Raw genomic sequence first — 11136 nt, 5'->3', positions numbered from 1 at the left:
GCAGGCACATAAAAGGCAGCTCCCACTAGACTTTCGTGACAACCTTTATAACACCATAGTTGACAGTTGTGAATGAAGGTTATTTGTTCAAAAAGACCATATATGGAGTTAGCCGTTAACATTGTTAAATAAATATAATATAAATCGTCAAAGGTACATATACAGTGTTTAATCATGGGGATTGTTGTTACCATATGTTTTTAAATGTGGCACGCTCTGTAGAATTCACATATACACTGTATATGTACATTTGACGATTTATATTATATTTATTTAACAGGTTAACGGCTAACTCCCTTCAATATCATATATAATATACGACAGTATTTCTAGCCGTATTGCCAGATTTATCTTGAGGCGTAGCATTGTGTAATACAATGTCCCCGACGGTTATTTGGACCTGTTCCACCATGAAGCCTTCGTGGTCTAGTGGTTATGACGCTCGCCTTGTCAGCGAGAGGTCGCAAGTTCGAATCCCGTCGGAGACATTTTATTACACAATGATTTTATAGGACTTTATTCGTTAAAAAGCTACAGGGTAGCCTACGATGTTCCATTATGTTCTTATTTAAACACTGTATATGTACCTTTGACGATTTATATTTAGCTTGTATTCCACTATTTGCATTCACACCTGGGCTGTGTATATATATTGCCTTTGTTTGGCTCTGTAATCATTAGTGGTCGTGGGACTAGTTTGGGCCCTACCTAAGCTGGTCGAACGTTTCGTTCGGGTCTATACCCTAGCTGCACTGATGAGGCCTGGAAGGCCGAAACGGATCCGTCTGCAGATATTGGGATTCCTTCCAGTGGATGCTTAGTTTATTTTGTCATTCTGATCGGATTTTCTCTACTGTTCCGTTTTAATTTTAATTTTAAATTGTTTTGCATTATATGGCCGTTTGCTGTTTTATGGGTTTTTCCCATTTGCTTTCAAACTTATATATTATTAAAGAATCTCTATTGAGATCCAGCGCCGCCATGATGCACGGTAGAGATTGCATCTTTAGATCTCCGATGTTGTTCACAAATTCACGGACTAGTGCTGTCTCGTAAGAATTTCGCAGGACGCGTATCTACTGGAACCGAGCCGCATAGCTTGTATTCCACTATTTGCATTCACACCTGGGCTGTGTATATTATATATTGCCTTGGTTTGCCTCTGTAATCATTAGTGGTCGTGGGACTAGTTTGGGCCCTACCTAAGCTGGTCGAACGTTTCGTTTGGATCTGTGCCCTAGCTGCACTGATGAGGCCTGGAAGGCTGAAACGGATCCGTCTGCAGATTCCTTCCAGTGGATGCTTGGTTTATTTTGTCATTCTGATCGGATTTTCTCTAGTTCCATTTTAATTTTAAATTGTTTTGCATTATATGGCTATTTGCTGTTTTATATGTACTCAACCGAAATCTACATCATTTCTGGTCCGCTTCACTGCCAGAGGGCTTTCCAAAATTTTCCAACAGGTCATTATTCTTTAAATTAATTCAAGGCTATTTCCTTCATTTAGGCAGACATTAACATAAGCTTGTTCCAGAGTACGATGCACTACAAATACTTTCGGAACATACATTAGGGCCTGAATATCGTGTAGGTGAATAAGTTGTTTGGAAGCGAAGTATGGCGGTTTGAAAGTTGGTGAATTTATATACGTTTCTCGTACAATGGCCTTCATAAAATTACTAAATTTTAGGGTTTAGAGTTGAAATATTGCTAAACTTCAAAAATAGTGAGATTAAAGGTAATACTTTATATTTATTATATAATCACATTTTCTCAAATTTCATGTTATACTGTCTATTTGGCCCTTTTTCTCGAAACCTGGTGATGCGAGTTTACAGCCCTTTTGTGGTCTTGGGTCACAATTATCATATGAACTTTAGCCCCACCATGGTTGGTAAACAACTTGTTTGGCGCCTATGAATGTCCGGAAATAAATGCTGGCAACTACCTAGAGCCGCTTTCCCTTTCTCTCAAGGGGAAGCCACAATATATAAAGTTGGATGAATGTCTATGTTGTATGGCACCTCTGGATGCCATGAAATAGCAGCTGGTGAAGCTGTAGAAAATAATATTGTTAAAAATTTAATTTCTTATCATTGCCATAAGTAGATAAATTGAGTTGCTTATTCCTCAAGAGCAAGAAACATGAATAAATGCATAACCCAAAAATGACTATAACATACTGTAATTGTATGGATACTATTTGCCACGCAAGTGGACCTACAGCCTGTATCCTGTTATGAACGGTCCTACTACTCGTACAATTTTAATTAAATTTTCTTGCAAAAGAAATGGCTGGGATGAGAAAACTAGGCCTATTTTTTTTTTCTTTTTGGTCCGACTGCCCGACGAGCTTTGGCTGATGGGGGGGGGGGCTTGACCAAACCGATGGGGGCTTAAGCCCCCTGCCCCCCGCTGGCGCCGCCACTGTAATAGGCCTAGTAGGCTTGATACTTCCAGAAAGCAAGCGATCCTCCGATTGAACTCCAGGGACTAGAAAGCAGTGGCGGCGCCACCGGACAGGTCAAGCCCCCCCCCCCCCCCCCCCCCCCCCCCCCCAGCTCGTCGGGCAGTCAGATCATAAAACATATAAAAATAAGCCCACACCAAGCCAACACATGTCTGTCACAGTCTGAGAGTGAAAAAAAAAATTAAAAAAAATAAAATATATAAATATATATATATATATCCTAGAGCCGCCACGGCTAAAAAGCCATGAAAATAACATGTTCTCGTAGTAATGTATATATCAATAACAATGTTTGGATTTAATCTATTTATCGTTGCTTTTCATCGCAATGTAATGGTTAATTTTGTTGAGCACCACACCCCGTTACAAACCTGGACATCCCCCACCATTTTTCGTCCGGCGCCACAACGAGGTCGTGAGAGTAAACTAAACTTTAAATCCAATCAAGTTGCATTTGCCATTTCCTAATATGGTCTAAAAGTATAAATTGTGGATGCCCAAAAATCTCATCTGGCAATCCCCACGCCTCCTCAAGGGGTAAAGTTGGTGTATAAATTCATACCTGTAAATTTTGAAAATGTGCTGCGAAGCAACTACCTCTATTCCAACCCCATGCAGGAACAGATACAAGATTGAAAGCTAGTGGATACTGTACCCTCTATCTCAGGTCCATCGTACCATGATTGAAAAAGTCAATGCGATGCGTACATTCATATAATTCATAATTATCATTATATATTTATTTCAGAAAGTAATGAAATTGAGAAAAGTGGTCCGGCCATAGCCGGTGCGCTTCCGACGGCCCTGTTAACCCTAGGCTACAAAATCATACCGCCAGTCTAGTGTAAACCACACGCTATTGATTTTAATTCACAGTTCAGGAATACAATATTTTTCTACTCGAATCCTAGCCCGGGCACAAAATCATGAGTAGTTGTTATTTTATACATTTTCGACATGAAAAGTGGTTAGACAAGCCTTAGACCACCTATAAGATTATTAATACTAGCACTAGCTTGGATATCGGACCGCTGGTCAAGTGTAGACCACCTCGCTATGGATTTCATGGTTGGGTGGGTGGGGTTTACTATTTGTAGTTCCTACATTAAGCTTAAATTAATTCAGGGAGATGTACTCTAAAATTATTTAAAATATCTCAATTGACATTTAACATCAATGTGTATAAGAGACAGGTATGTATGTATGTATACATATATATTAATTAAGTAAGCATAACAGAAATAACATTCTTCACAAGGTGATTACTTTAAAGCATATATTTTATTTAAAAAACCAAATTTTCGGGAGCACCTGCTCCCCTCTTCAGGGTTACAATTGAAATGACTCAAAACAGCACTTAAAGACTAATTAAACAGCATAGACTTAATAAATGTATATGGCAAATAACAATCAATATAAACTATTAAAGATCAGTGACAAATAGAGAGATAGCAGTGGTGGGAGAATATGGGCCAGAATAAACAGTTTAGAGGTGAAAGTCAGCTAAAAAGTCAAGATCTTTGTTAAGGCCATGAGTGTGAGTTTTAAGCTTGATAATCCAGGAAGTTAGAGTCGATAATGGTAACACGCAGATTGTTAATAGAGTGATGGGGCAAATTAAAATGTTGGGCTACGGTTTTGTCAGGGGCGTTTTTCCTAATGTCGTGTTTGTGTTGGTTAATGCGGAATCTAAGAGGGTTCATGGTTTCGCCAACGTAATTGCCTTTGTTACAAATATTACATGTTATTAAATAAATTATGTTGTGAGAATCGCATGTGAGGTTGTGAGGTTTTATGGAGTGGTTAGTGATACGAATGGTCTGATCGGTGATGAGGATTTTACAAATGTTGCATCGGGGCTTGTTGCATAGGTGGTTGCCAGTAGATCTGGGCATGGGGCTAGTTAAAAGTGAGGGGGAAAGGATGGAACGGAGGTTGGGGGGGACTGGCGTTGGGCTAGGAGAGGGGGTCGGTGAAAAGATGGTTAATTGAAGGATACTGTTGGATGATAGGGAAATCCTTCCGAATAGAACCGGCAATAGTTCGGTTGAGGGGGTGATAGTTTAAGACAATGGGGATACGATTATTGTTAGAGAGTTTTGGCTTGTACTGGAGGAGGTCTTTGCGGGGTTTAGAGTGGGTTTTCTATATCTGATGCTTGATTAATTTGAGGGGGTAGCCAGCAGTGAGAAATTTACAGGTAATAGCTTGGACATGGTGAGCATAGTCAAGGGGGTCCGAGCAGATACGTTTTATTCTAAGGCATTGACTATATACAATAGAGGACTTCAGAGATTTAGGATGAGCGCTGGAGTAGTGAAGATAGGAGTGACAGTCATTGGGTTTAACATAAAGTTATTGATGATGTTCAGTCATTTTATTGAATTTGATTTGAAACGTTTTGATGGAATGTTTTTTTTGTGATAAATAAAAGTGGTGGTTTCACTACAAGAGATTAAAAAAAAATAAAGTGAAGAACTGATAGTACAGTTAGAACATTTAACGAGGACATCAAGAAAGGGTATTTAGCAGTCAGATAGTTCAACAGTGAACTTAATGGTATTGTGAAAGCCGTTAGCATGAGTGATAAAATCAGTGAGTGAGGCGTGTGAAATACAGTGCATCTTATACTGAGGGGTGTATAAGGGATAGGCTTCAGATTGGACTTAAACCATCATCTTTCTTTGATTGGTCGTTCAATTTCAATTTTTCCACCAAAAGATTTTCTCTCTATGCGGACCGATAAGTAACCACTCACTGTGCTGTGATTGGTTGAGACCAAACCCGTATAGTGTAGCACTGTAGCAGGCGTAGGCGGAAAGGTTTAGGCTAAGCCAAAACTAGTCTAGGCCGGACCAATATTTTCCAAGGAGGACTGATTTTGGCGGCTAAAATCAGTCCCCTGGACAAATTTTAGCGGCCAAAATCGGTCCCCCGGACTAATGATGGTGGCCAAAATCGGTCCGGGGGACCGATTTTGGCCCGGACCCATTTTGGCGTGACAGCCAATGGCCCAGCTATTTTACTATAACTGATTGAAACTTGGTAAAACTATGATTAAAATTTTAATAAAAATTTGATAATTAAAAATTATTTTAATTACAAGCAATTACAGATAAGGTGTTGGTAGTACATTTATCCAGTTAGGGTGTAATGTGTGCAGGAAGCAATGTTTTGTTAGGTGTTGTATAAAATTTGACATACAGGGTATTGAACTCCCATGCAAGTGTGGTTTGCCTAACTAATAAATATTTAAAATTGTCTAAGGTTATGGTGATAGCAAATGATAGTAAACCAGCTAAGAAATAGAGTAATTAAATGCTAATCTGTTAGTACTGTACTGTATTATTAAGCTGAATATGATCCAGAATTGTGAAATAATCTTAAAGTATACTATTGATTATTGCATGCTACCAAATTTTATTGTATAAATATTAAATACTGTAAATATTGATTTATGTTTAAAAATTCAGCTTTACTTTATGCATTATAAATTATACTAGTGTGGTAATTTAGAAATAATATGTGCTATTTATCTTGACTCAGTAACAGCAAGCAAGCTAAGCTGTGTTAATTTGATTATTCATAGACATTATTACAGTAAGAAATATAACATCAGAATGTTGATACATACTATTACAAAATACTCTTATTAGCCTATGTACCATTTCTTGATTTATTATTATGTTTATAAAAATTTCACTTCATTTTGTTTTGCAGTTTTCATGGTAGTTCATGAAGTAAATAAAAAAGAACATCAGACATCCTTTGAGGCTCGTTTTTCTTCAAAAATAGTTACAAATATATCACAAAACGGTCTAATGAACATTCTTTAAAACTTTTTTTTTAAACAACAGTTAGTCGCTTCATTACAGTAGTAAATTTGCGTGTTACGGACGATCCGCACATAAGACGAAGATTACAAACATTTAAAATTTGAACGTCGTGCGTGTCAGACGACCCCCTGTTTTTCGATCGTAATTTGATATTTTAAGCCTCGTCTTATACGCAAGTATATACGGTATTTGTTTTAAAACCCTAGGTCACCTGAGCCTTAAAGGATTCCCCCATGCAGTGTTGGATCCCCGTTCCCCGTAAATATTTGACAATTATTTTTAAGAATGGAGATAAAAAACTGAAAATTATATTCAAATCCTGAGAGTGCCATTTCCGGCCATCTAGAGGCCACAAATATTAATCTTAATTTTACCTCAACCCCAACCATGATAGGGCTGAGGTGTCCATCTATGAATGTGCTTCTCTAGGCACCCCCTAGTTCCAATTTACTTTAACCCTTTGAGGCACATCAAGTGCCTGCGATGTACTATTCACATTATCGTGTAAATATTTGCTTAAGAAAATTGTATTGAAAAGCATGCCTTTCTTTAGTGCCCTATTATTATGAAAATACCTGAGGTAGAACACACCTTAGATTTTAGTGTAATTTAGTACCTGTATTATAAACTGTCTTAAGTAAATTAAACGGAAGGAATTCCATTGTTCCGATCAAGCTGATCAAACTGCTTGTTGCCTTGGGGAAATACATTATCAAATTGTCTCTACTCATGTGTATTGTAATAAGTACCTGTACCAATTTCCAAGTACCTGACCGGTACTTGTTTAAAATTGTATATTGATCATTCAATAAAATAATTAATCAGTATGTTTAATTTTAAAACTGGATGCAACGAAGAAGCAAAATGTATCGTGATAAACATAGCATAGTAGTAGTACTAGGTACTGCTGTATGCTTATGACAGTTACAATTCGAGAAGCACTTTCTTATTTTTCTTTTTCTTTTTTTTTTCTTTTTTTTTTTGTGTGGGAGGGGTGGGGATTGAAATACCACTGGTCACTTTATAATTTCACTTGCATTAATTTTGTTCTCTGCAATGAAATTGAATGTCTCAGACCTAGTTACTTCAGTTGAGAGAGATGACAAGCACCAGTGTGAACATAAATTGTGTAACAAATTGATATGATGAATGAAACAAATCGAAATATAGAATCACGATGGTTTTTATTACTCTTTATCTCGGAATTATACAGTTTAGTTGTCCAGCTTAAGTGAATTGTGAAATATGTTTGAGTGTGACATTAGTGATGCACTTGGTTGCAGTCTGATGGTTTGCATCTCATTTAAGGCATGCTAAAACAAATCATGGTATAACACAAGTCTGACAACCTTTCTTTTTAATTTCAATACTGTTTTATATATTGTACATGCAGAAACAAGTGTAAACAGTAGTTGGTAAAAGCCACGCCTGTTAATTTATTATACTCTATCAAGCCATGTTATTGAAGGCCCCTTTTAGATAAATCAAAATATACAAATCAAATATAATATTATCTTTGTTTGGATTATTTTAGTTTGTTTGTTCATAAGATATATTGTCTGCCCAAAAACAAATAAATATCTTGATTTTAAAATCATCATTAACTTCTAACCTAAAGCAGATGCAAATCATTTTTGTTTTTGCAAATATGAGGTGATTTTCTGATAAGCGCTTGTTTGTAACAAAACGATTCAATTCTTTGTCAACTGCAATAGCGTCTTTGTTAGAACAAAAAACTTCTATAAAACTGAATGAGTGTGATGTTGCTCGTTGTCTGCAATTCTACAAAACCAATGCTACGGAGTACAGTACTTTTTCATTTATATCACAATCCATTTACAAATTGCTGATATATCACATGATCAATACAATCTTATATACATATTCAAGTTTATCATAGAACTAAGCATTAACCAATAATCCCCAGCGTCATCATTACCTGTAAAATGAAGAAAAATGTCTTTAAGATACATTCATAATATAAATAAAAATACTGTATTCAAGTACAAAACCTATAACATATTTTAAGACCAACATATTCTAAAAAAGAATATTATTATGAAGAAAAATACTCAATAATATATTCAATCAGTATTTTATTTTCATATCATTGTAAAATTATAGATTAGTTGTTTTCATTGAGAGTGGCCTATAAGGCCCCATAAAAAAATATTATTAGTTTATCACCCCCTCCCTCGTCACTACTAGTATGTAGAAAATACAGTACATTCTTTTTCTCCTCGACGAATTGTGCTTTTTCTCCCCGACGGAGTTGCCCGCCTACCCAGACAGGTTCGCTTCCCCCTCCTTCCCACTCCCTCCGTGGTGTGTCAATTTAGGTCTACTTATATACTATGAAAAATAATAAAGTATTCTATAAAAGACAATAAAAAATAAAACATGCATTTGTCACGAATGTATTGCTAATCGGAATTAAAATGCGAACAAGGCGAGATTTTGAAATACAAATTATCTTCTTCTATTTTGTAATCAAACTAACAAGTTTGGCCAGCTCGCTTTGCTGCCCCTATGAAACAGATTATTGTGAACAATTAACTTGAAGCAAACCAACTTCGTGGTGTAGTTTGATTATTAAGCATTTTTTTTATATATCGAGCCCATTGCCCAGAAAGTCTGGTACTTTTATACTTTTGAATTAAAAAATATACAAATGTAGAGGGGATTGAAAGGACATAGTAAGGAAAGATGACTATATACAGATATAATGATACCAAAAAAAAACATTAATGGGGTTGCGATTTAAAAACTGTTCAATTGAAACAGCTAACACCTTTTTATAAGCCTAACGTCATGGGAATTGCAGAAGCTATGCTCTAAATGCCATAGCAGTGGTGTGGAAGTATAGACATTTTTATGAATAACCACCAATATTGTGTTTACTTTAACCCTTTGAGGCCTGCGATGTACTATTCACATTATCGTGTAAATATTTGCTTAAGAAATTTGTATTGAAAAGCATGCCTTTCTTTCGTGCCTGCTTTTGACACATAGCAGTTAAAGTATGAAAATACCTGAAGTAGAACACACCTTAGATTTTAGTGTACTTTAATACCTGTATTATAAACTGTCTTAAGTAAATTAAACGGAAGGAATTCAATTGGTTCGATCAAGCTGATCAAACTGTTTGTTCCTTGGGGAAATACATTATCAAATTGTCTCTACTCATGTGTATTGTAAGTACCTGTACCAATTTCCAAGTACCAGACCGGTACTTGTTTAAAATTGTATATTGATCATTCAATAAAATAATTAATCAGTATGTTTAATTTTAAAACTGGATGCAACGAAGAAACAAAATTTATCGTGATAAACATAGCATAGTAGTAGTACTAGGTACTGCTGTATGCTTATGACAGTTACAATTCGAGAAGCACTTCCTTATTTTTCCTTTTTTCTTTTTTGTTTGTGTGGGAGGGGGTGGGGATTGAAATACCACTGGTCACTTTATAATTTCACTTGCATTAATTTTGTTCTCTGCAATAAAATTGAATGTCTCAGACCTAGTTACTTCAGTTGAGAGAGATGACAAGCACCAGTGTGAACATAAATTGTGTAACAAATTGATATGATGAATGAAACAAATCGAAATATAGAATCACGATGGTTATTATTACTCTTTATCTCGGAATTATACAGTTTAGTTGTCCAGCTTAAGTGAATTGTGAAATATGTTTGAGTGTGACATTAGTGATGCACTTGGTTGCAGTCTGATGGTTTGCATCTCATTTAAGGCATGCTAAAACAAATCATGGTATAACACAAGTCTGACAACCTTTCTTTTTAATTTCAATACTGTTTTATATATTGTACATGCAGAAACAAGTGTAAACAGTAGTTGGTAAAAAGCCACGCCTGTTAATTTATTATACTCTATCAAGCCATGTTATTGAAGGCCCCTTTTAGATATACCAAAATATACAAGTCAAAATATAATATTATCTTTGATTTGATTATTTTAATTTGTTTGTTTATAAGATATATTGTCTACCCAAAAACAAATAAATATCTTCAGAAATTCAATTAAGAAAGTTAGTAAATCATCATTAACTTCTAACCTGAAACAGATGCAAATCATTATTGTTTTTGCACATATGGGATGACTTTCTGATAAGCGCTTGTTTGTAACAAAACGATTCAATTCTTTGTCAACGGCAATAGCGTCTTTGTTGGAAAAAAAAAACTTTTGCTATAAAATTGAATGAGTGTGATGTCGCTCGTTGTCTTCATTTCTTCAAAACCAATTCTACCGAGTAAAGTAATTTTACATTTATATCACAATCCATTCACAATTGCTGATATGTCACATGATCAATACAATCTTCATATTCAAGTTCATCATAGAGCCAAGCATTAACCAATAATCATAAGTGTCGTCATTACCTGTAAAATCAAGAAAAATGTCTTTTAGGTATACCTGGGTACATTCATAATACAAATAAAAAATATTCAACTACAAAACATCATATTTTAACATATTCTGAAAAATAAAATTACTATGAAGCAAAAATACTCAATATTATATCCAATCAGTATTTTATTTTCATATCAGTGTAAAATTATAGATTAGTTGCTATCAGGAGAGTATGAATACATTAAAAAATAACCTTGGCAAACATACAAAGATGCACCTTAGGAGCATAATTAACACTGAACAGCCTCGTAATTGTTTTACTAAGGCAAGCATTTACTGAGATTTGAAAAAAAATACAGCAATCATCCTTGAAACAATATCAGCCTATCAAATTTTATTTGGCAACAATTGTAAAATATCCTAAATAGTAAAAATGGTCATGACAACATCACATCA

The sequence above is a fragment of the Anneissia japonica genome, unplaced genomic scaffold, assembly GCF_011630105.1.
Source record: "Anneissia japonica isolate Jap-2015-1 unplaced genomic scaffold, ASM1163010v1 scaffold287879_len466271_cov187, whole genome shotgun sequence".
Classification (NCBI taxonomy): Eukaryota; Metazoa; Echinodermata; class Crinoidea; order Comatulida; family Comatulidae; genus Anneissia; species Anneissia japonica.
The sequence above is the reverse complement of the archived record's forward strand: the minus strand, read 5'-3'. Positions refer to the sequence as shown.